The 25,710-nt window shown below is 38.1% G+C and overlaps 1 protein-coding gene and 1 long non-coding RNA gene across 12 annotated transcripts in view; both read left to right on the top strand.

Annotated features, from left to right (window-relative positions):
* The first annotated feature begins 3,981 nt into the window (after positions 1-3,981).
* LOC126108714 (uncharacterized) lies at positions 3,982-6,215 on the top strand. Of its 2 annotated transcripts, none has more exons than XR_007523611.1 (3): positions 3,982-5,612; positions 5,774-5,856; positions 6,034-6,215. It is a non-coding gene; the product is annotated as an uncharacterized LOC126108714 (long non-coding RNA). The 2 variants fall into 2 exon arrangements; XR_007523612.1 differs by having other exon boundaries at positions 3,982-5,565.
* Positions 6,216-8,675: 2,460 nt separating this feature from the next.
* LOC126108463 (myoneurin-like) overlaps positions 8,676-25,710 on the top strand; it is a 131,775-nt gene continuing 114,740 nt past the window's right edge. For 4 of the 10 annotated variants that reach the window (XM_049913696.1, XM_049913693.1, XM_049913702.1 and 1 more), the window contains exon 1: positions 11,602-11,749. The gene's annotated coding sequence lies outside the window, so the exon portion shown is untranslated. Of the gene's footprint in view, positions 8,768-9,572; positions 9,735-11,601; positions 11,750-11,811; positions 11,923-11,945; positions 12,114-23,147; positions 23,398-25,710 lie in introns of those variants that run through there. The other 6 variants (XM_049913694.1, XM_049913698.1, XM_049913700.1 and 3 more) reach the window with 6 other exon arrangements.

Raw genomic sequence — 25,710 nt, forward strand, 5'->3', positions numbered from 1 at the left:
AACTTGACTAGAAGAAGGGATCGGTTGGTAGGACATGTTTTAAGGCATCAAGGGATCACCAGTTTAGTACTGGAGGGCATTGTGGAAGGTAAAAATCGTAGAGGGAGACCAAGAGATGAATACACTAAGCAAATTCAGAAGGATGTAGGTTGCAGTAGGTACTGGGAGATGAAGCAGCTTGCACTGAATAGAGTAGCATGGAGAGCTGCATCAAACCAGTCTCTGGACTGAAGACCACAACACCACCACCACGCATGAAATATTTCTGAAATAACAAAATAGAGGTGATTTGTTGTCAGGTTGCTACATAAAAATGTACCCCGGTGCGGACACACTGACAATTATTAAAATGTTTGCACAGTATATCCAGATGTTACCATATTTAGGAAATCCACTATTAATCTGCAGTACAACTCGGGCCCTCAGGCCTTATTTAATAAAAATCTCTCCATAACGGTGTACAAAATGAAATTTATTTAAACATTCGTATTACGGAGATATTCGATTTAGGATACTATTTCTGTACAAGTGAAAGACTTTTGTAATTAACAAGACCTCGTGTATTTCAAACTCACTTATCACTACAATACTTCGTCTGCTGGTTGTTGACAGTTATTTGACCTCACAACACTGCACATTCAACCCATTTATGGAGTTGTTTTAAAAAATGGTTCAAATTGCTCCGAGCACTATGGGACTTAACATCTGAGGTCATCAGTCCCCTAGAACTTAGAACTACTTAAACCTAATTACCTTAAGGACACCACACACATCCATGCCCGAGGCAGGATTCAAACGTGCGGCTGTAGCGGTCGCGCGGTTCCAGACTGAAGCGTCTAGAACCGCTCGGCCACACGGCCGGCGAGTTGTTTTATTTAGATATTCCAGCAGATGGTGCAATTTGAAAGAAAGTGACAGTATGAACGTGTTCTAAAAATTTCAGGATGGTATCTACACTACTTTGTGAGACATTGTTTCGGGATTTATACTTCTGTTGTTCGCCGTAATGCTTATTTTCCTTTTGATTTGCATATAGTCATGCACGAACCTTGATCAGTGTTGTAACTGTTCCACATAAAAATTAAAATTTTTGTATACAAGGCATGAAAAGTATTACCTATTTTGAGAGGTTGTAGCATGGATGAAAACCAGAAAAAAGTTAGTAAACGAGCTCTGAAAAGCATAACTTACGAGCTGTGACCACTTTTTCATCTTCTCTACTGTGAAACACACCTCTTCTACTGTAAGCTCTTCGCCAATCCTTAAGACATATCTTTAGAACGAAGTAAACAATTGACACATCCCTCGATTATTTTGCATGGATACGGCCATGCAGTACACTCATTAGCGTCATTACTGTAAACTGTATTCGTGGTTCTCAGTAAGTGCAGTGCGTATATTAGTTCTAATGGAACAGGTTTGTGTTTCCACTGTGCTGGAAATTCAGAGATGAAATAAGGTGTAAAAGCTTTTCACAAACTTATCAAAACACAAACTGGTTTCATTAGACCAGTTGTTCTGATACTTTCTGGGAATTCCCGCTAGACGAGATCGTGTAGAACCCAATACCCTCAACAGAGTTTATCAAATAACAAGTCTGGATTGGGAAAACATTTTTTTGACGACCCCTATTTTTAAAATTAATGAGAAATGCATAATATCTCATTAATGTTCTTGATTCTTAATGCTTTTGCTTTGCTACCCCAATTTTAGTTCCTGCTTTGTCCATGGGTGACTGGACACAAACTTATGGGGATCTAACAGCGTTTACATACGACCAGAATTTCTTTGTAAGAAAATGAAACGGCTACCTCCGTCCTTGTGATCTCAGGCCTATTTATTGTGTAGCTACCAGTTTCGGCACTTCTATGTACAATCCATCTTCAGGCCTTATGGGTGCTGAAGGGATTATCACAAACCATATACAGGGTGACTGCAGGTATTTTGAAGTGTTATTCTGCATGCAAAACTAAAGAAAAAATTTCAATAAATATAGCTCCGCAGTTGTTTAGTTACGAAGTTATGGCTAATAAAAGATTTTGTCTGAAATTTAGCAACTTCGCTAATGTGAAGCCATTGCAAAACTCTATTTTGTTATTGGTCTGGTGAATCTAATCAAACATGACCCAGAAGTGTATCTGCAGAAGTTTTCCAGAACATTCATAGAAACAAACACTATTGTACAAGTAAGTTTGTTTAATTTCCGTTAAGAATGTAGAAACGTCTATGTCATTGTTGGGAACAGTTGGAGTTGTTTAAGAAGTTTCTCAATCTTGAAACGAGTAGAGTTTTCTGTATTGTTCAATGAAAGAACATAACAAAAGTGTGTTTAAGTGAAACCATATAATAACTGTTGTTTGTCTCACGTGTGCCATGGTATTGATAAAAGCAGATTATCTGACACATCCATACAGTTTCTGTTAACGTTATTGCCATCATTTTTCCAAAATTAAATTCTCTACAGCTTCTGTTGAAAACTTTGTGCAGTTGTCTGGAATTTGAAAAGCAGATTGGGCCAAGTAGATAGTGAATTAAAAATTTTACCAAATTACTTTTTTGCTTCTCTGGATGTTCTGGAAAAAGTACTGCAGATACACGTTTGAGATAAGTTTTATTAGATTCACTAAAACAATAACAACAAAATAAATGGAAATCGTGCTTTACTTTACCCTAGTACAGTTTTGCAACGGCTTCATTTTAGTGAAGTTGCTAAATTTCGGGCAAAAATATTTTATTAGTCGTAACTTCGTAACAAAACACTTGCGCACTTATGTTTATATGAAATTTTCTTTAGTTGTTTTTTTTTTTAGTGGTAGCCTAACAACGTGAATCGCCCTCTATCGCTCGCATCAGTGAGTGGCCAACATAACTGGTTTCGCAGACTGTGTGCAGCTGTGGTATCACCCATCATCTACCACGAGTTTTTAGCCAATCGGCAGCACATGTGTAGAGCTACCAGTCAATCCCGAGGGCAGCGTTTACGAACAGGCCAAGGAACCGAACCGCACATGTCAGCATTGCCAGGGAAATAGAGAAGTGAAGGAGGTAGTGATGCAATTTGCATGCCGCCGGCAGTGTTCTGCCGTCTGAGTAGTGCTAAACACGACAGACAGATGGCACGGCGCGCAGTGACTCACTTGCTTGACGCCACCTCTTCCAGTGCTCTGCTCTCCTACTACCCGCACCGGCTCGGCGAATTCGTCACCGTCAAATTGACAGGTGTTAAATGGGCGCGCGCTCAAACACATCAGTGCTGTGATGGTCCCAGTAACTACGTTTTCTCAAGTGCGGGAATTTCCCGCAACGTGCTGCGTAAAACGCGTGCAGTCGCACAATGTAAACAAGCCAGACGGTTTTCCCAGGGGGCGGACGTACAAGGATGCGCCGCTGCGGGCTCCTTCGGTTGTATCCGGTTTTTTGTTGTTTTTTTTTTCCTCCACAAGTTTAATCTGACCGTTAAAACCGCTTAAAGTAACCAGTTTGTGAAATAACCGAGCTTCGATTTTTGATTCCTATTGTTTCCTGTAAGACACGTAGAAATCGAACAAAATTTGAAAAAAAAAAATATGGTTCTTTTAGTTTCAAGATTATACAGAAGTATCAAAGTATTAAATTAAATAGGCAAATAAACGAAAATTTAGTCCTCCACCGTTCGCTGCTTTCCTTGAAAAGTGACAACGTGTTTGCATAGTACTAAAAAAGTATTCGATTGATCCTAAGTTTTTGAGACGGTGCTCAAAAATCATATTGTAATTGTGTATCATACCGTTCTTGGGGCATTACAAATAGTCAGTGCTGAAGGGTGAAACGTGAAGTCGAACTGTTTATCGTGTTATAAGTTCGAAGGCTTCCACGCCCGGTGTCAATTTGAATAAAACAATGTAGGGTATTCGGCCGCGTCAAGGTAAGCAGTTCACGATGACCCAAAATTATTTTATCGAAAATGTTTTTCATGTTAATTTGTCAGTCTGGGCTACAAGCAAACAGAAGGCGTATTATGTAGACAGCAGTTCAGTTACTTTTCATTTTTAGTGTATACTTTCAATCAGTTGTTGTTAACAATCAGTTTTTGATGTTATACAATAATTTTTAAATCAACACACTGCCAATTGTCTGTATTGTTGTTTATTTAGTTAAGACTCAAGTTTCGGCTTTTTTTCCAAATTTCAAGCTACTGAGTTTATCATTAACATATATTGCAGGACATCAGGCCAATTTTGAGCTTCATATCCTGCAATGTACGAGCATGTTAATAACATAAACTCAATTACTTGAGAGTGGCACAAATTTTCACTGTCACCATTATCGTAAACAGCCTAAGGTAGTCCACATTCCTAACTGCAAGCGCATTTCATCAGAAATTATCGTGTTCACGAAGTGTTTCAATTTGCGAATGACCACTGAGTTGAGACGGGCATTCGTATGGAAAAAGGAAAAAAAAAATTACGCTTACATAGGCGGCGGCACCAGGAACTGAGAAAACCGCGCAACAGATGTCAGATCGTTCTGCTGTTTTACAGCCCAAAAATGTGATTAAAACCTCAGAAATGGAGCTTCCCACGACTGTAAGAAGTTTGGTTGAAGATTTCTGCCAAATGCCAAAGCTCTAAAACAAGTGTCTCTGATTCCACATCCATAATGTTCTTGCAGTTCGTGAGTGGATGTGTTTCCCAAATCCGTTCCATCCTCACTGTGGCGTTAAGATTTTTCTTAGCTTTGTTCATTCCGGTAACGTGGCGCGTAACAAAAGTACCTCAATACTCAAAACTACGAGGAACGTTCAGCAAGTAATGAAACACTTTTTTTCTGAAACCATGGACCGCAATGTGATGCTAAAGTTCACTTGAGGTAATACGAAATAATCGTAAGAAAGAAAAGAAATAGCTCGCAAAATCATTATAGACACGGAAACAGTTGAAAAAGTCTTCCAGACCATATAATACTGGTTTCGTACGTGTTACCATACGTATCGCTCAAACAGAACTTCCAGCCATCTGGCGACCATCTAGGGAAACGGGGCAAATAGTTCCTCACGCAGCCGCTGTTGAGCGCTGCATGTATGTGCGTTTTACACCTGATGTGAAAAGAAGCTGGAAATTAAATCATAAGCGAGACATCGCTTTATCAACTTCTCATTGTAGCAGTAATCTTAATTTTAATTGTTTTTCGGGTAATTGATTTTATTACTGACGCCAATCAAACTGTCAGTGACAGGACGTTCTCACTTTGTGTTTTATCACATCGAAGTAATATTAACCAGAGTGCGACTTTGAATTTATTTTCAGCACAAGATTAAGACCACCAAAAGCAGCAACATTTTTATCAATTTTTGACGGCATTGCTGGTAAACCAGCAATGCTCATATATCAGTAAAAATTGTACCTCAGGAAGTGATAATCTGAACTGCGATTTTCCGATGTCAGTGAAGTGCGAATGCTAACGTTCAGTATCTGATATTCTTAATCGTGATTTGTCGCAGGCAGCACCACCTATAGAGGATCCAGGTCGTGTATCCCTCCGCACTCTACCACTGCGATTTCTGTGACTTACCACCGTATGAAAAAGGTAAATCTGTCCACACAGAAAATTGCATCTCAACAAAACTGTCATTAGTGAGTATGTTTTACGTTTGTTCTTCCGTTGGCTTTAATTTTGTATTAAAGAAACAACTGTGAAAATATTAATAGTGTAATTAATATGTATTAATTAGCCACACAGTATCGTAATAGTTCGTGTTTAGAAAATGAATTCTGACATATAGTTATGTTCACAGGTACCCGAACTTCATTTCAGTCACTCATTGTCAACAGATCTGCAGAAATTGCCACCCTGTAGACTGTCTTCGTCAAACAAGAGGTTAGTTTCTAAGTGTTTCGATAAACTCAATTACTTAAGCGAGATTGTTCTTGCAAATGTGAAATATACCCCATTGAGTGGCTTTCATTACAGCAAATATTAGCAATCTACTCTGTCAATTACATTGCTTGTAATTTGTGACAGCAAAAATGTTTGATAATCCTTGTGATTTTGCAGACGCAGTTCTGACTCTGATTACTGGTTACTGTACGTATCTATCCATATCAAGGCTCTTGAGAGAGAATCGTGAAGATTCACGACAGCTCTTAGAGGATTTGCAGCTTAAAAGTGCCATAATTATGAAATAAGTGTGCAAAATGAGTGAGTGAACTGTGTTGTATTGAAGTTGTTATGCGATTTTAAAGGAATAATAAATATTCAATACAGTGAGTGAATAATGAAAATCTCATTTTTCTCATATTAAGCCGTCCTATACCCGTAAATTTTCCGCCATTTATTTACTGGTAAACACTTGTTGGAGAATGACATGCTCCCCCCCCCCCCCCCCCCCCCTCCCCCACAATATTGGTGTGACACTGACCTGTAACATATCCCGAAGTCTGGAATATGTATTTTGAGGCTGTTGATATGAAAGTGGCAAGTACAGATTTTTCTGTTAAATCGGGAATAGTTTAAGTGCATTACTTGAAAGTAGCACAGGAAAAGCTTTCTTTATGTAGGTGGTGGTAGTGTCGGCAAAAAGTTCTTGTGTGTGATGTTGCCATGTAGGACACCAGGTGTAAAACTTTTCTACAGCGACTTGAACTGTGTAGGAAGAAAAGTGAGGTGTTCATATGACTGAGTACTACTGTTTTCATTTCACTACACTTACAAAGATGTCTGAGTTCTGCTGTGTTAACATAGCAAAGTCCTGTAGGCATGTGGAGCATTAACCAAAACTGTCATATTGGAAGCAGAATCAAACACATTTTTTTAGGTTACTTGATATTTTCAGGAGAAAAAGGCAATGTTTCTTATTATTCAGAGAAGGGAAGTCAACAAAAACAGCATCAACAGATATAATTGAGCACATTCTTAATTTACTTGACAGGCAACAAAAGACTAGTGGGATTTTTGTGGACCTATCTAAGGCATTTGATTGTGTGAACCACTCAAATTAATGATGAAATTATATCAGTATGGAATCAGAGGAAAATGCTATGACATACTTAAATCATACATTACAAATAGGAAACAATGTACAGAAATCAGACATACTAGTGGGGGAAATATAACAAACTACAGATCAGAATTACAATCAGTTAAACACGGTGTGCCGCAAGGGTCTGTGCTTGGGCCAATACTATTTATACTCTACGTAAATGACTTCCCTAGCTATATAAATCGGAAACTTATAATGTATGCTGATGACACACAATCATTTGCACAGCTGACACAAAGGAGGAGCTTGAGAAGGAAGCACTCCTGACTATCGAAAATGCAAATAAATATTTAACACAAAACAACCTGTTTATGAATCAGTCTAAAACAATGAATGTAGTATTTCAGACCAAGCATAGTGAAAATTATAATATAAATGGAAAGACTATTAAAGAAGTAACCAGCACAAATTTTCTAGGAACTATAATAAACATTTGGCATGGGGGGAGCACATTGATGCACTGTGTAAAAAGATAAACAAACAGATCTTCATCATGCATAAAAAGCTAAGACTGTGGATGATAAAGTCCTCAGATCAATGTATTATGGACTTGTCTTCCCACATTTGTCTTATTCAGTTCATATATGGGGAAGTGCAGAAGCTGGCTACCTAAAAAGAATATTCACAATTCAGAAAAGGGCAGTGAGATGCATTGCAAAAATACCACCAAGACAGACCTGTAGGCAAGCTTTTGTATACTATAATATTATGACAGTATATTCACTGCACATATACCAAAGCATAATGGCGGTAAGGTCAAGTGATAAATACCTCCTAAATAAAGATGTACACAAACACGGTACAAGAGGAAATGAAAATTACTACATGATAAACAGAAATCTAAAACTGTCTATGACTGCCCCAGAAGAAGCAGGCAAAAGGTTTTTTAGTAAACTCCCCAAAATCATTAAAAAAGAAACAGACCTAAAATGTTTTAAAAATCATTTGAAACTATATCTCACAGAGAAATCTATATATGGTTTGAGTGAATACTAAGATGGTGTTTAATATGTTATATCATTACTGAAATGTATCTTTTAAAATTATCATGTATGTTGTTTGGATTTGTGTGTACATATAATGTGAAACATGTAATACCTTTGTATGGTTATGGACTATTTCTGTTTAATCATTTGTTTCATTTATATATAATGAAAGCAAGTTTGATGTTAATAGCCTATTGTATGACACACCCAATACTCTCAGCTGGATTTTCAGCTGGAGTCCATGGGCAAAGAATAAATAAATATTACATTCAGAGTTACAGCTGTGTTTGACCAACCATAACTGATGCTGAATGTGCATGCCGTCATATAATATGAAGGGCTTGTTTCAATAGTGGTACAAATCCATTACCTCCACCCTTCTGTCTATAATGCTTCTGAAATTAATGATCCAAACAAACAGAATGAAAGGTTCATCTCTAGTAAGACGCCATAAGCTTGAATATTTCAGGTATCTCAACTGCAGATTTTTCGGCGCTCATTTAACTTTAGGACTCTGTATCTCAAAATGAACAAAACTAGCCTTGTACCACTATTGAAATAAGCCCTTCATATGAACACACGGCATATCGATCTCGTGAGGCACAAGGCTCTCAGGGAAGTACGTACGTCGGTCAACAGATGGCACTGCGCTCTTTAGTTGCTACTTGCGACTTCTAGCCGCGACTTGTCACTGAACTCGCAGCTAATTCCATAGAATGACGCCAAGTTTACAGAAAGCAGTACGAAATCTGGCCAACAGATGGTAAATGTGATATCCGTGACTTTTCAATCAGTGTGATTTCTAATAGATACGCGATTTCCCGCCCACCACTACCTGAAAGCTTTCAGTTTCATTTGGTTAGTGGGAGAGCGTAACGATAAATTAATGTTATGTAATTGCAATAAATGAAGTTTCCTCGGAATCTTAGCTAAATGGACGTCAACGGTTTTGTTAGTTCTTGGGATAGGGTGGTAATATAGTGCGTGTGGGTTAATTACAGCCGATCACGAATTTAACAGAGCGCGTTAAAGGTATTTTCTGTTTGTTTTAATTGTGATCCCGGGTGACTGTAAATTGACGAACCCATCGAAGTATTGTCAAGAGGATTATTTTCACACATTCGTTGAGTACTTTGTTCTCCATGTTATTGATGATGCCAATCAGACGAGTGTCTGCTGGTTCAATGTTTCCGCGACTGTAATTATGTGTATGCCATCATTTCGCAATGATGTCATTAGTGTATTTTTGAATGAATAAAAATTAAATTCATGAAGTTTTTTTCAATTAATGCGACTCTGTGGGTCGTGAGAGGAATAAAGGTAATTTTGAAAATGTTTTGAGCTGTGATACTTTGCGGCCATCTTTGTTCTGTCACCATCATGTAAGAAACAGATTGCCCGATCGCTTGGTCTAGCAGGCAACCCTTGTCAGGGAACGGCCACCAGGCGGCAACAGCGTCACACCCTTACTTGTGGAATCAACCACTAGACGGCACTCCGTTCTGTGAAATATGTGGCAACATCGGCCGAACGCGTGCAGCTTTCCACTATTTGGCGACTGTGAAGTACAGCTGTTTCTGACATACCGGTGGTAGTGAAACGAGTCATCATGCCGAGGGCCTGCGAGTATATCAACTGTAGGAGTAGTAGACGAACAAATCCTGAATTAAAAATGTTCAGATTTCCTGTCAAAGGTAAAGAAAGGTTACACGAGTGGATTTTAATTTCAGGTAAATCAATAAATTAGTTACGAGTAAGAACTGATAAAGAGCCCTTAGCATTCGATCCTATCTAAATTTTGTCGATCTTATATTCTGATATAACGTGGCAGCCCTTCCTGTACAAGAATCATATCATATAATTTTTAAATGAAATCTTTGCTGCGATTTGGACTTTTTTAAACTGTTTATTCACTTCACTATCGTAATTTTGGCTGTAGAGGCATCTTTGTGTGCAATGTGAAAACTGAAACCAATATAAGATATGGATAACAAAATGCAAAGCATAGTGTGGTGACATTTGGTAAACAATTTAAGAAGCATTACCTTACAAGACCTTTCCCTTGGCACTTTAAAATGGCTCTAGAGCTGAAATCGCAACAGTGGAATAAATGAATAATAGCGATCATCTAACTGCTAGGTCATCGGTCCCTCTAAATCCTGGTATATACTAGAGCGAACGAAGGGAACGAGTGTAAAACCTCGTTTACACTGCTGCAAAAGAATATTCATAGATAATTCGCCAATGTTCACTGCCATTCGTTTGTACTTGTGAACAAGCGTTTATACTGGAATGAAGGGAGGAGAATAGAAGAGAACGAGCATAACATGCAAACTATAGACGCTGCCTATTTTAATTGTTTTTATCTGTGCGCTAATAATCCTCACACAGCTTTCACTCGAAAACAACACTACTTACAGTAACAGGTCTGCGCGAGTGCGGATATCCCTAGTAGTAACTGCGTTGCAGATAAAAGCGTACGTCTGTTGCGGATATTTGAGGGTTATCTTTAAACTGTACAAAGTAAATTTTTAACGTAATTATGGTTTGCCGTCTGTGGCTCTTCAAAGTTGACACCGTCAAAATATGTTCTAAAAACACGCTTTCATTTGTATATTACCGCGTTTGCAGCCCCCTTTCAACAACAATCCAAAATTCTTCGTTTTGTGCCACTCTTATATCATTTACCATAAGTTACATGCAAAGTAAAAGAATTTAAATTTGAAATGACTGTCACTGAAATATGTCAAGCCTTAATTCGCATCACAACCGAGTGCGGACATCAGCAGACAAAAATTCAGGCCAGGCACAAGTCTCTTTTCAGAGCAGTGGTGGGTTAAACTGCGTTACAAAACGTTAATATCTCAGAATATGGATAAGCAACTTGGCAGGTGTGGATAATGATCTTGTGGATGCGGTGCACATACGGACGGCGGCATTTTTCCTGTCCGCACAGACTTCTAGTTACAGCTACGATGTAAATCTTTGATACTGAGATAAGATTATTTTGCCCGCTGGTTTTGACATAGCAAACAAATGGCGCAGGAAAATAATTATGTTGGTAACGTCAGGACGCGAAACCCACTGCTCAGTGCAATATTTGTCAGTAAATTAACGAATTATATTTCAAAGACGTTGAGAAGATTTTGAAAATTTTCTAGTGTTAACCTGCACGTGGAGATCTTTTTTACCACCTAATCCGTATCAGAAGAGCTGTATAACAACGAGGAAAGGAAGGCGAGTGTAAAACCTATGCGACTGCAGTACAGTCTGCATTTAAACAGAGAATTATTTGTGTGTTACTTTCCATTTATTTCATTTCGCATATGATTGTGAGAAGTATCCCTACAGTAGAAATGAACTTGGTTTGTAGAATTACAGGAGCTAATCTACATTCTTCGATTGAAAACTCGGGAAAAACCATAGCCGATCATGGTCTACAGTCAGCTGTGTGACGAATGTAATTCGCGCGCAGCGCTCTATCCGAACACAAATCAGCGTCATTCACGTCACCGAAGATACAGCGTTGCCAATTCCGCGACATGGACAAGTCAGTTAGCATTGTAGCGTCGCCCGCGACATCTATTGACCGACGGGAAAACTATTTTTACGGTTGCCTGTTCCGTCGTAAGGACGGTCAATCTGTTTCTTACGTGATCCGGGATACTGCCATAGTATTTAATTTATAAATGTACTTGGCTGCGTCGGCGTTATTCATATGACACGTCAATATTTTTACCTGTTGGTAAGTTTTTTGGTCCCTGCAGACTGTTGTGTTGTTTGTCTTCAGTAGTTGACGCTATTAGTGTTTTACGAAATCATGATTTATGTCCAAGCTGAATGTGACAAGAATTTAATGAAGCATTTAAGGTTTTGGATATGCGCAACTACAATGACTGCAGTGGAACATATTGCATTGTATGCACCCACACAGGATCTGTATTGGTAGTTTATTGTATAGCAGTGGATCGTATTTGAAAAAATTTAAAGCGAGGGAAATACACGTACTGTAAACAGATTATTTATTAACGTCATTACGGTAATTCATCTGTAGGCAATTTTCGCCGTATAGATGCAGTCAGGGCATACAGTTTCAATTGTATTTATGCGTATGTATAACACAACACTGACATATCTAGTTTAATCAGTACTTAAATTTAATCGGCCTTGTACAAATGCGTGATTTCTTTAACTTATGTTGGATGACGTTTCAAAAATGTCATATTACCACCTTGCGCTGCTGGTAAACTGCGTTATTTACTCACCCAGTTTGTTGCTTGACCATCATGAGGTAGGCCTACATAAAATTATTCACAGAATCATGTTAGACGAAATGTAAAATCATGAATAATAATAATAATAATAATAATACACTATTGTTTCATAACAGAAATTACTGTGCTAGGTTGCGTGCTCATTCATCTTACAACTGTGATAGATGTTACGACCATTATACAATAGTGTATAATGCATGATTTTATATTTCGCCTATGAAACTGGTTGTGTAATAAAGTCTTGCATCAGCAGCTGAAGGTGGTAATGGCATGTTTCAAATTAAGAACTATGGAGCCACCACCTCCTGAAAATCAGGTGGATGAGATAAAAACATGAAATGTAAGCCCTTAATGTCGACACAAATTGACCCACTTATTTTCACAGTTTTGCACTTCCACCATTTCACTTTTGTAATGTACATCATGCACCCATTAAACTTCTATCTTGCAATCTGGCAGTGTCACCTTGTCATGCCTTGTCTGTCTATGGTACTCGGAGCAAACAAAAAGAACGATCAGCAGCAGGATAATTGGCCTAAATCTTTCATAGTTAACTTGAATGGCCTGTTATGTAGACAGTAACCATCCGTATTTCTCATATTCTAATTTTGTATGTGTATTTAAATGCACATTATCATATGCTTTTAAGTGCATACTATTGTTGCAAATATATGTAGTGAATGACAGTTATGATATTAAGCTCTCTATTTATGCTGGATTATCTTAGGGTCAAATTTGTAACTCATCTAACAGTCTTGTTTTGAAAGCACAAGTGGGTTATTTCATGTTAAGTGGCCTAAACTCCCCACTCGACCATCTCCAATTTCGATGAAATTTTTACAGGATGTACATATAGACGTTACGTGAAGCACTGCCAAATTACAGCTTCATAAGTAGTATGGTGGGACCGCTAGTCACATTTTCGTAAAGGCTCGTTTTTTACCATTGCAACTGAAATGAGTAAATGATCAATTTTGTTTTACCATTGTTGAGGATCTAAGAGACCTGTTGTGCTGAAACTTTGTGATCCTGTTCAACTTTTTTGGGTACAGTATCTTAGCTGTAAAACAAAAGGTCAAACTGTGGTAAATTCATCATAGTGTGCTATCAAAGTGGCCCATAAATCTTGTCGTACCAAATAAACTTACATTTATATTACATTAAAAAATACACGTACCAGTCTTACTCTTTATGGTTCCCAAGCCAAATATTTCAGTTCTTATTAATTCATTTGCTAAAATTTGTTACTAATAGCAATTATAGTTGATTCGAACAAGCTACAATATCGGTCCATTCTTGTTGCTGGTGGAGCTGGAATGACAGAAATAATGTATTTGTTTGGAATCCAACAAGCATCCTTCCTAGCTGGCCAATAGAATGAATGTATAGGTCCATTATGGTGCATGAAACCGACTAAAACATCATTTTCTTCTTCTGAAACTTCAGACACATTACCAATCCACCATTTTCCATCATATAGGCCTATATAGGCAATGTATTGGCTCAGTTGTAAGGCTGTAATACTTCTGAATGAAGCTGTTGCTTGACTTTGGTCAACATTTGCCACAAAAAAATTAATTTGTATCATTGGATACTATTCTAATACAAACTTGCTTTTCATTTAATGGCACAAAATGGTGATTCTCTCTTGTTCCTGATACTGTGCATCCATTTTTGAACTTTGCTTTCTGCTCAGTTTTTAATGTTTCAGTTTCTTCTTTTAAAACAAAAATTAATTGGATTCCTCTGATATTCTTTGTACAGTATTTAAACAAATCAGTTGGTGTCAAAATCTGGTCCTCAGATGGTCTTTGAAGGCTTGCTCTTGCTGCCAGGCACTTTACAGTTCCTCCAATTTCATTACATGGATATTTTCCATGGCTTGTAGCAAAAAAGTTCCAAAGTCATTTTGATTGTGGCAGAGATTCAGAAAATTTTTGAAGTTTTTGTGCTGTGCTGCTGACCCATCACTGAAGAAGTAAATGTGTGTGATTTTTCCAAGGAGACACTTTAGATCTACCATTAATTACACTATAAAAGCAAGTACAGTAGTTGGATCACGTTTCAGGCTGTCGCTTATTATACAGTAGCTGATGCCGCTGATGTCCAAGTTATTTCTGAAGTACACGACAAATGGGTGAAAAGTTCCTTGGCTGTTATTCCAGTGAAAACTTCATCCTGGAAAACTGCATCCTGGACAATGAAGGAATAATTGTCAGTAAAGTCCATTAATATGTCAGTTCAGTCGGCTTACAGCTTTCTTTTATGCATTTTAGGTGCTTGCTCTGGTGCTTTGCAGACATAATGATAAGTGGAAAGTTTGTCAGTTTTTGAAATCAGATCTTCAATAAAATCCTCCGTGGTCATCTGCTCGGTTTCTAATGTATCTCTATCAGTGTGCACACCACTGTTCTAAGTCCCATAGTGCTCAGAGAGCACACCACTGTTTGAACAGGATTTAACCTAGCTTCCTACTTCTGCAGAGTAGATATGGATGGAGGAGGAGTTGCTACATTTATTAAAAACTGCCATAAATTCAAGAACATTGACATTAATAAATTCTGTTTAGAGCAGCATCTAGAAGCATGTGCAACAGAAGTAGAGTTCCATAACAGATCCTATATAATAGTAACTATTTACCGAGCACCTGCAGGAAATTATAATCTATTCATAAATCATCTAGAAGCTCTTTCGGGTTATTTAACAGGAAGAAACAAAGAAATTTTGATTGCTGGTGACTTTAATACAGATCTTCTAATGCAATCTTCCAGTAAACATTTACTGCAGTTAGTAATGTTGTCTTCCAATCTAACTCACACTGTAAACTTTCCAACTAGGATCACTAAATCCTCAAGGACAGCCATTGATAACATTTTTATAGACAAATCAAAGGAACCAAATCATATCATAAAACCTGTAATAAATGGACCATCAGATCATGCCATGCAGCTCCTTGTTTTAGATGTAAATTCTAAGCAGATTATCCAGACTGCTAAATCTGAGTACAGGAGAGTATTCAATCAACCAAAAGTTGAGTGTTTTAGAAAACTGCCCAAAGATATGAACTGGAAAGATGTTTATAGTGCTCATGACATGAATGAAAAATACAACACATTCATGACCAATGTCAGTACCATGTTTGAAAACTATTTTCCTCTAAAAGTTACTCAAATTAAACAGAAGTCTATAATAAAACCATGAATCACACAAGGAATAAAGATTTCCTGTAAGACAAAAAGGAAAATGTATCTGTCGACCAAGAATAGCTCCAATGCTGATGATTTAGCTAAATACAAGGAATACTGTAAAATATTTAAAAAAGTAATTCAGACATCTAAGCAAATACACTACGAGAAGAAGATAGCAATGACAGGGAACAAAATAAAAACAATATGGGATAGAGTGAAAGAGGAGACTGGTAGAACCAGAAAGGAACAGGAGCAAATAGCACTAAGGGTAGATGACGCATTAGTAACTGATGGGCATAGTGTGGCAAATCTATTTAACAAGTACTTTATATCCGTTAGTGATAGAATGGGATTGTCAGCATCAGTAAATAATGCCCTTGAATATCTGAGACTAGCCTTTACAAATAGCTTCAGCTACATGAATATGTCACTCACTTCACCAAAAGAAATAACTTCCATAATAAAATCTTTAAAAACAAAGCATTCTAGTGGCTACGATGAAATATCAACAATGTTAATTAAGGCATGTTCTTGTGAGTTTAGTACAATTCTAACTTACTTGCGTGACCAGTCAATTATAACTGGGACATTTCCTGACTGGCTGAAATATGCAGATGTTAAGCCTCTATTAAGAAAGGGGATAAAGAGATGCCATCAAACTACAGACCGATTTCACTTTTGCCAGCATTCTCAAAAATTTTAGAAAAAGTAATGTACAGGCAGCTTCTCAACCATCTGACCACAAATAACATATCAAGAACACAGTTTGAATTTCTGAAGGGTTCTGATACCGAAAAGGCTATTTACACCTACAGTGAAAATGTACTTAATTCATTAAATAACAAGTTACAAGCAGCAGGTATTTTCTGTGATTTGTCGAAGACATTCGATTGTGTAAACCACAACATCCTTTTAAATAAATTAGAATTCTATGGTGTCACGGGCAGTGCTGCAAAATGGCTCAAGTCATACCTAGCTAACAGGAAACAAAGGGTGTCAGTGCAAGGGACTAGTGAATTAAGTCATCTGTCATCATCAGAATGGGAATAAATTACATGTGGTGTCCCACAAGGATCCATCTTAGGGCCATTGCTTTCCCTTGTGTACATTAATGATCTCTCATCAGTTACACTGCCAGAAGCTGAGTTCGTTTTGTTTGCAGATGACACAAGTATTGCAATAAATAGTATGTCGAGTGTAGTTCTAGAAAGATCTACTAATGATATTTTCATGGATATTAATAAATAGTTTAAAGCCAACTCACTGACATTAAACTTCGAAAAGACTCACTATATGCAATTCAGAACCTGTAAGAGGTTTCCATCCAGCATAGGCATAAAGTACAAAGAAGAGCAGATAGAAGAGGTTGACAGTCTTAAATTCCTGGGATTACAACTTGATAATAAATTCAGTTGGGAGGAGCACACTACAGAACTGCAGAAACGCCTTAACAAATCTGTATTTGCAATTCGAGTGTTAGCAGACATAGGCGACATAAAAGTGAAAAAGCTTGCATACTTTGCCTACTTTCATTCTGTAATGTCATATGGTATAATATTTTGGGGTAACTTTTCCAAGTCAAACAAAAGTTTTCAGAGTCCAAAACCGTGTAATACGTATTATTTATGGAGTAAACTCACGGACGTCTTGTAGAAACTTCTTCAAAGAACTGGGTATACTAACTACTGCCTCTCAGTATATTTACTCCTTAATGAAATTTGTCCTAAATAATATATCTCTTTTTCCAACAAACAGCTCAGTTCATCCATACAATACCAGGAACAAAAATGATCTGCACAAGGACTTAAAAGCACTTACTTTAGTTCAAAAAGGGGTCAACTACTCAGGAACACTCATCTTCAATAACTTGCCAGCAAACATAAAAAATTTAGTTACAAATAAAGATCAGTTTAAAAGGAGCCTGAAAGACTTACTAGTGGCCAACTCCTTCTACTCCATTGACGAATTTTTTAATAGAAACAAATGATGTATTGTATATATTCATACTATTAGTATTGTTATTTCAGCTTAAAAAAAATTTGACTTGTTCCACATCCACGAGGATCTCCTCAACACGGATCTATGGAACGAAAAACTAATCTAATCTAGTCTCATCTCAGTCGCATCATCTGGATCACTGTCTTCAAAACTACGTTCTAAAAACTGTTCCAGTAGTTCTTTTCCCGGACAGATTTCACAGTGATGAAGCGTGCAGTCTTTGGATTCCAAATTGTATGCTGTTTTAGCAATCAGATCCTTATTATCTTCTTTAATGGGAGTGCTTGCAAGCATCAGTGGTGCACCATTTTGGACTCAGTTCGCAAAATTTGGAAAATCCAATTTCAGGCCCATGCTGAAGATGAGGTGCAGCAAACATTTCTTTCGAATTATTCAGAAGGTATTTTTGCATCAAAACTTTCCTTCCTTCTACTCTAATTGATACAGTCTTTCTTTTACCTGGACAAATTCAGCTAAATTCTTCGTTCTGAAAAAATGTTACCAATCTTTCTTTTACAGCACCTTTAATCTTCTTGTCACACTTACTCTTTGGCAGAGCTAATACACCATTTGGAAATACGGAAGCGTCCGATCCCGCCCATCTGCTTTGACCCATGACGTCACAAATATGGCGGAAACAACCATAAACCACAATACCAATATGGCGCATATAATATCGTTACGTACTCATTATGAGGACGAAAATACATCGAAAAACAAACACACGCACACGTTCCACAAAAAGCCTAATGACACTTAATGGGACAAGCACGGGACATGAGGGTTTTTGGGTGGGGACAAACTAAATATAAACAAATGTCTGCTTGTGTCTTTGTGTGTGTGTGTGTGTGTGTGTGTGTGTGTGTGTGTGTGTGTGTGTGTGCATACCTGTCCTTTTTTCCCCCTAAGGTAAGTCTTTCCGCTCCCGGGATTGGAATGACTCCTTACCCTCTCCCTTAAAACTCGAAACAAAGGTGGTCCATTGTAATATGAGACACAATTTAGGTCGAATGAATGACGATACAGCTACAGTAGTTTGGTTCGAGTCGTAAGCTTAGCAGTTAAGCTTCACCAGGTAGCCAGTGCTATGCGTCAGGCGCTCCGTCCGTATTTATACGGGTACCCTTCCTTTTTCACGTGCTTCGTCTGGTTTGAATCGATTGCTTATTTTTCTTTGATCTGATAAGTGCTGTTTTCTTTGTTATAGGTGTTTGCGTCACTCTAAGCTGAAAATGCATTACTGTACTGTGTCACGCATTGTTTGTCGCATTCTGATAGTGCGTGTTAACGGCCTGTCGCCGCTCGCGGCATGGCTTGCTTTTGTGCGCGCTACCGCCGCTTACAATAAAAAAAAAAAAAAAAAAAAGAGAGGAATCGTCTCATTAGCGAAACAATGGCAAGAGACTGGTATTTGTTGTTACTTACACTGCTGCTTTCTTTGATAATGATCAACAAGAATCAAATAACAGACTGCGTATGATAGAACATGTTCTGAACGAGAGTTAGGCGAAAATGTTTCTCCGTTTGAAAATCTTTGCGGCCGCTTCTTTAGTACATCAAATTCTGCACAGAAATTAGAGTCATCTTAGAATTAAAAATCTAGTCAGTTGCCGTGCTTCATTTCTGACTGTATCACTATTAGGCATAAGAATATAAACATGACACGATACGTATATTCTTCCGCGTTTGCTGTTGTCTCATTCTAGTTTCGTAGTTTATTAAGCAGGCAGGATTTAAATGAGATAGCAGCAAACACGAAAGAATACATGACAAAATGTTGATATTCGTAGTATTCTTATGGTGAAGAGAATACTGCATGTGATTCACATTTCATCAGGTTCCTATTAGCAACCATCTCTTCTCACAGGTAGGAAAAAATTCAGAAAGTAGAGTTGGCCATATTGACAAACATCCCAAACAGTCTTGCATGTCGGATTTTCATAGTACATCGAAATTCTGCTACATTCGAAGATGAACAATACGGAATTCGTATTTAATTCGTTGGATAATGTATGAAAATGCAGTGGTCGAAACTCGGGGCGGAGAAAAAAAGCTCGTCTTCCACCTTTTTTTTTTTTTTAATTTATTTACTGACGCGGAGGTTTTGGCGCCAGTTTTTATGTTTGTGCCTACAAAGCATGCCTGTGTAGCGCTACATATATTCGACGGCAGAAGTTAGTTGTGGTGGAACCTACCAACATTTTTCAGAACTTCCACTTGCTTTGCACTCGATTCTAAGCCGCAGGCGGCTTTTTGGATTACAAAAACCGGAAAAAAAGTGCGGCTTAGATTCGAGTAAATACGGTATCTCTATCAACATAACAACACTTTCGTTTGGTAAGTTACATCATCTTTGTTTTTAGATATAAATATAAACAACTTTAGACACCCACCACCATACAAAACCACGCAAAATGACGAAAAAAACAGACACCACAAAACTCCCCAAATACCTCTATACACAATATCATCTGGAATCGGACACTTCCCTTGACCTATATAGCTCAACAGCAGCTCTCGATCCCATAAGTTAGGATCAAACACTTCCCTTGCCCTATATAGCTCAAAAACATATCCCAATACCAATACCAACATGCACAGCCACACATTAGGATCGAACACTTCCATTGACCTGCACACTGTTAATTTTATCCGTCGTATCCATTCCTGAACATAAACAACAACCGATTAATTTTACTAAAATTACCACACGATGTAAAGCGAACAACACTAAATTAACCTTTACACAAAGTCATTAACTCACTGAAACGAATTCCACTACAAACACAGCCGACACTCTAAAAATTCTGGATAATGAGCAAAAGCAAACTGAGCCCATTACACCACACAAACGAAAAGCTTGAACATACCACCAGAGAGCACAACAAACCACAACACGACGACATCTACAAACACGCCACACTCGCAAACCAAACTCCGCGCCGTCATGAGTGACGTCACACAAGACAACACCCTTACGTCACGGGTCAAAGCCGATGCGTGGGATCGGACGCTTCTGTCAACCCCAATCTGTAAACCCTTTTTAACAGAATGGTTCTTTGCACCAAAAGGATTACAAGATCTCTTTAGAAAGTCATATTTGTCCACAAGTATTGCTTTGTGATGAAAGCATATTTGTGCATTTTCAGTAAGACATATCTCGCTTCGCTGCTTTATTAATTCCTGTTGCGCTACTGAAAATTCTTTGATTGGAATGAAGCCTTGTTGATGATATGTGTGTATGTTTTCAGATGACATGCAGAATTATCTGCAAGGCCAATTAAGTATGGTACCGAAACCTTGTGGATATCCGTTACATTACAATTAAATTTATGCTTCCAATTGCCGTTTGTTTCAGTATTAGATAAAGTAGAAGTAGTGCATATTTCCAACTGAAAAATATTAAACAATCATAGATAATGGGAACTTCCTTGAGAATACAACAGAAAAAAATTAAATAACCTGATAAACATTTCTAGAGTGTCATCCCGTACCTCGAAATAATGTTTACTTACCGAAAAAAGATGTTTATCCAGTAATGACAACACACTTTACATAATTTAAAAAGGCACACACAACATCTGAACACCTCTTCACTGCACAACAGTGTGCTTCAGACTCATTGTTGAAGCATGTTACCAAACTCCATCGTTTACACTAAAATTGTCTGCCTGCAAAATAAAAACAACTTTTTCTGATCGGACAAGGTGAGCTCAGATAACTCAGTTATTATTTGAGCAATCTGGATGCCACTTGCAGAACTTTGACATGCTGACAGGTTGCGGATAACTAAAGTATTAGCTTCAGAAAGTTACTCTTTCAGTAGATACAATGCAATAAAATATAGCCAAAATTTGGTACAACAAGATTTATGAGCCACTTTGATAGCACACTATGATGAATTTACCATAGTTTGACCTTTTGTACTACAACTGAGCTATTGTACCCTAAAAGTTGAACAGTATCACAAAATTTCAGCACAACAGGTCTCTTAGATCCTGAACAGCGGTAAAACAAAGTTGATCATTTATTCATTTCAGTCGCAATGTCAAAAACGAGCCTTTACGAAAAGGTGGCTAGTGGCCCAACCATACTACTTATGACGCTGTAATTTGGCAGTGTTTCATGTAAGTCTATATGTACATCCTGTAAAAATTTCATCGAAATTGGAGATGGTCGAGTGGGGAGTTTAGGCCACTTGATATGGAATGACCCCCTAATTTTTTTCCTTATTTCTTTGGACTGTAATGCAATATAAGTGGGAGTAGATGATGTCATAGTATATTAACTGCGTGTCTGTCTATACTGTTCTAAATAGCTCTCTCGTGAAGAATGTGTAGTACTTGTTTTTGAACATACTTTGCTAGTATGGTCCTACCATATCAAAGGTTTATCAACAATAACACCCAGGAATTAGTAATTCCCGGCCTGCCCCCAGTAGCTGAGTGGTCAGCGTGACGGACTGTCAGTCCCGAGGGCCCGGGTTCGATTCCCAGCTGGGTCGGAGATTTTCTCCGCTCGGGGATGCGCGAGTCGCCGAAGTGGTGTCAAATTGAAAGACTTGCACCCGGCGAGTGGTCTACCCGACGGGAGGCCCTCGTCACGTGACGTTATTATAGTAATTCCCTATTTGACTGAGATCTGAGTTACATAATTCTAGACATACATTGCTAGCGTTTGTAGTTTTATTTGCTTGTAATTGTATCTAATCTAATCTTATTTGCACTTACAAAGAAGTTGTTTTGCGATTACTGGAGACTGGGATACCATCTGTCAGCTCTGACCGATAATGTCATCACAGTGGCGAAAACCCCTGTTTCGAGCATATCCGACACGGAAACCGAAACGTAGATCGTAATGCCTGCAAATACAAATGCTGTGCGAACCAATATGCAGACTAAAGCCAATTAATTTAGTGGGGCACCCATGGGAAAAGGTTTTCTCTGGGGACAGACTAAAAATTCAATAATAATAAAACACCATTCGAGACCCGACACAAGCAAACGACGAAACAATCTAAACTGCCAAAAAAATAAAATCTAACAAAACTATACTAAACACACCATAAGATAATGGTATCCGAATCCCCAGTTCTGCTATATAGCTCAACCGTAGAGTGAAAGTGCAGTTGCAGTGTTAGTGGCTTTTCTGTTGCATACTGCAGTCATGCATGGTGTATGATGGGAAGTGAATGTGATGAGTAGGATAGAACAAAGAAACCCGTGAGAAAATAGTTTTGAATAATCTTTGTAATTGGATCAGTGTTTATTAATGATAGTCACATGTTTGATATATTAAGAAACATTTATCCACATACGTTCTCCCATGATTTAAATAAAAAGTGATCCACTCACTCAGTGGTGTGCTACCATGTAATTTCACACACTTTGGCACATCGTGATGACTGTAGCACACCAAATGACACAATAACGTTCCTCACACACACATCGCCACCACGTAATTAAACTGCTAGAACACACCAGCTTTTCATACACAACATTATTTCACTTCCACTCTGAAACACACACAACGTGACTTGATAATGTCACACAAAACCTCGCATCACGCCACAAGTACGTCAACGGTCAGAGCAGACGGGTGGTGCCTCACAACCGGTATGCCCGCTGTTTTCACTGAAATATTTATAAACCTGCCTCGGATTCTCAGAGATGCACGATTCCAGGTCTTCTGCTGGGTCACTTTTTCCTGTGGCTGAAGTATCGTATGCAGACCTGCTCGAACAGCCGTGAATGTTAAAGTACCGCTTCCGGGATGGGGAGGTGTACTGGCCCCGGATCGAATCTGCCTGTCGGATTAATGACGGGGAGCGGTGTGTCGGTCAGCCCGGGTCCTGGATACGGTTTTTAGGTGGTTCCCCACATCCCACTAGGCTACAACTGATAATGCTTCAGGCACTCGAAACTTTACTGGCCGTAAGTTATAGTATTTGTTTACGGAGTTCCATTTATTTTATGCTTTACTTCTACACACTGCTATCTGTTTTCCACAAATGATGATATGTCATCTGATTTTCCCCGTATACTGTAAGTTTAGTTTGTGTATTTGTCTGTAGTGACACGCACAATCGGTGCCTTTGGAAGGTCCAGGAAAACTACACAGGCTCTTCTTTGCTCATCTAATGCCCCAATAACATAAGCTGCAATGTTAGCTGTGACTGTAATGGTAGCTTTACAGCTTCTAAAGCCGTGATGTGCCTCATTGATAGCGTTACTCTTCTCTATATAAAGCAATATTGTATTTTATTCTGTTCATCTTATATCATACATTTTGCAGATAAGCTGATCATATTGTACACAAAGCATGTCGGCTGTTCTCTTATGGTGTACATAATTACTTAATTCTCTAATGTTATTTTTTGAAGCACAGCTACATTAAATTGTTTTTCTTATAATGTACGAGCACTAGGTATCTAAATTTCCTGGACATCAAACATTCACTCTGTTCAAATGATCATCCTATTATTCATAAATTCCTCCATTGAATAGTAGCATTTTTCCACCAGAAGATCATGTAGTTTCCTTGTCAGTGAACCCCGTCTCCATGTCCAGTACATCCCTACCCTCAAGTTTATTATAGATTTTCAGTCTCATGTACTGGTGTGTGTGTGTGTTTTTTTTTTTTTTTTTTAGTTTCAGGTGGTGTTTTGGAAGCATGAAATCTCCTTTGTGTCCGGTGTTGAACGTATGTTTGAAATGATTTTCTGCAGTTATGACTGCTGGTGATTTGACAGGTCAACGTATGGGCAGGGATTGCACTGTTTCCACCTCCTAGCAAAAGTTGCAGTATGTGCACACACATGCTATGCGCTTGAAGAAAGTGTGCATCCTAAAATTATTTCCTTCACTCACGTATGTAGAATTTATGACTTAGCACGACAATCGGAGATGACAACTTGCAACAGATGGAATAGAAATTCACCAAATAATGTGCTACGATCACATTTAATGCTTACATTGGCAGTGACATTCACAGCAGATTGCGTTGAACACTACTGAATGCTCATCGGCTGTCAGAAAATGCTTGACGTACATGCAGAGAACAAGCCTTAAGGGGACCACAGCCTGCCTATCTAACCCATGTTAATTTAGGCAAGTATATGACCCATTTCCGAAAAAACTATTTGATGCAGGACCTTAATATTTTTACTGTATGTTACATGATGCTAATAGAGTCAACTGTACTAAAATCTACTTTATTCTTTTTATAGTTGTTAAGAAATACTTTTTTAAATTTATTAACAAAAGATATTAAGTTTTCTCTACAGAAAATATTTTTTTTTTTGTGGACTTCCTAATGGGGTAATATTAATGAATGTAGTACCTGAGGTGGCTTTTTATGTTATGCAGAGTCTCTGAAAATTTCATTCATTTGTCTATGATACTTTCTGATATAATGGGCATATGTACTGAAAATTTTAGTTTGTGGTAAATTCACTTAAAAGAAAAAACTTTTTAAATTTGTTACTTACAGTTAATTAAAACTGTCCTGTTGCATATGATGGTCCTTCTTTGGCCTCTAGCAGGTATTCCAGCTTCTTTTTCACCTTCCTCGATGTCTGTCTTGCTTTCTTGGCCATATTAGATGCAGACCTGTCTGCATCGTCCTCATTTTATCACAATGTTGCAGCTCAGTGATCATATTTTTGCCAGGATTAATTCCCAGCTTTTTCAGTACCCAACACTTACCAATATTACCGCAGTTGAATGTAACAACAGAATCATGAACTCCTAGTTTCATTGTATGCATGCCTACAAAATACAGTTTTAGGAAGGCAGTTCCAAATTATGCTGTTGAAACATTCATTTGGGTTCTATGTCTGCCCATGCAGACATTTCCTTAGGAGGTCAGGATGAGCCAAGTCTATGAAAACAGGTTTAACTGCTGTAATAACAGCAGCAGGAAGAGAATACTGGTGAGAATAAGATTCTCTAGTTGCCTGAGCCCTATTGTATTTGCACCCCGGATTTTCTCCTGATGGACACAATCCGTGACATGGTTTATCATCAGTAGAGGACGTATGGAAGAATATGGCTCAATCATCTCTCTTCATTGCCTCCAGATTTACTTTATTTTTCCTAATTGCCTGCCCCTTGAACAAAACTAACCTCGTGTTTGAAAGCATGTTATTTGCAAACAGGAGAAACAAAAAAATACCGACCGTTGCATTCCAAGGATAGTCAACACACTCGGGAATCCCTAACATGTAATGTAGGGGATATAAAGAT

The sequence above is a fragment of the Schistocerca cancellata genome, chromosome 11 (assembly GCF_023864275.1).
Source record: "Schistocerca cancellata isolate TAMUIC-IGC-003103 chromosome 11, iqSchCanc2.1, whole genome shotgun sequence".
Classification (NCBI taxonomy): Eukaryota; Metazoa; Arthropoda; class Insecta; order Orthoptera; family Acrididae; genus Schistocerca; species Schistocerca cancellata.